The sequence below is a fragment of the Poecilia latipinna genome, unplaced genomic scaffold, assembly GCF_001443285.1.
Source record: "Poecilia latipinna isolate Pla-1442-1.1 unplaced genomic scaffold, P_latipinna-1.0 Scaffold7778, whole genome shotgun sequence".
Taxonomy (NCBI): domain Eukaryota; kingdom Metazoa; phylum Chordata; class Actinopteri; order Cyprinodontiformes; family Poeciliidae; genus Poecilia; species Poecilia latipinna.
In genome coordinates, this window is record NW_015120394.1 from 1 (window position 1) to 1,353 (window position 1,353).

Genomic DNA, 1,353 nt, shown 5'->3' on the forward strand with positions numbered 1-1,353 from the left:
AATAGACCCTTTTCACATGACGTCAGACAACATCCGTTTTGACTCGATCCAGTGTATCTTTAGTTCCGGTGTGTGGAGTTAACGGTGTTTCTGGACTCTAAAGCAGCTGCCACAAATACGATTTAAAGATATATCACTATTTGCAGACAATTTTTCTTCATCAACATAATCTAAACTGGACAAATTCCTCTCTGAATGATACCAGTTTGACTACGAAGGTACATGTTTTGGTTTTTTCTGGCTGTTAGTTGATATGCTAGGATAGCAATAGTAATTTGTTAGCTGGCTAGCATTACATAGCCTTTCTGTTTTGGAAATAAAATGTATTTAGGCTCTAATCTTAATCAGATTTTTATAGTATAGACTGGGGTTGCCACCCGTCACGTAAAATGCATGATCGTATTTAAACCCTCCTCACTTACGCTAGTTTGACCACCTGCTAAGTAGCGACATTACCTGTAGCCACAAGTCCAAAACTTGACAGTTATGCCAAACACCCACTGCTCCATCACGTCCTGAGAAGTTAAACTCCTGCTACGATCAAGACATGAGGAGGAAGATGCTGTTATAGATAGATAGATATTAACGTTTCATTGGAGAAATGTGATGATCTCTCTCTCGATATATATATATATGTATTAGCTCATTAACTTCACATTTCTCCAATGAATATTTATCAAATGTTATGATTAGAAGGTTAAGTTTCTTATACTTTGTTTTCCTGTGGTTGTAGACTTGGCAGTAGAAAATTGATAACATAGGAATAACACCTTTATATCCCTTTTAACAGGTTACACTTGATTCTGCTGTGGTGCCTGTGGAAACAAAGTGCATGAAGTTTGTGCTGAGGTGGGAAAACCCTGTGGATCACATGGTGGGACTTCTGCTTCAAACTGCTCACTACAGTTTACCACTGCCTCTGTCATCCACCAGTTCACTGCAGACTGGCACCCGCCAAGGACCCTACATGGATGTCTTAAGTTGTAAACCCTGAGTACATACTGTTGAAATAAAATTGATATGCCTTTTGTAAATACATTTTCTCTATCAATGACTTAAATTGTTAACTGTGGTAATTATGTTTGTGTAATGTAGTAACCATGTAGTGTTTAATATAATTATTAAATATATGTTTTAAAGAAACAGCTACAAAACTTATGTATTTGGTCCGCAATAGCAGCTTTAATTTAGCATTTCCTCTCCTCCACATACTTTGTTGCCAGATGTGTAAAATTTACAAAAAGAAGCAATTTAAATGTAAAAGTTGCACATATGTAGATTACTCAAGAGAAGCTATTTACAATAGTTTTTACAGAACTCTACACAACATCAATTCATTTATTAATAGATACA

The 1,353-nt window shown here is 36.0% G+C and overlaps 1 long non-coding RNA gene across 1 annotated transcript; it reads left to right on the forward strand.

Moving 5' to 3' along the window:
• Positions 1 to 6: 6 nt before the first annotated feature.
• LOC106944280 (uncharacterized) lies at positions 7 to 1,036 on the forward strand. Its single transcript, XR_001424192.1, has 2 exons — positions 7 to 218; positions 791 to 1,036. It is a non-coding gene; the product is annotated as an uncharacterized LOC106944280 (long non-coding RNA).
• Positions 1,037 to 1,353: the final 317 nt, after the last annotated feature.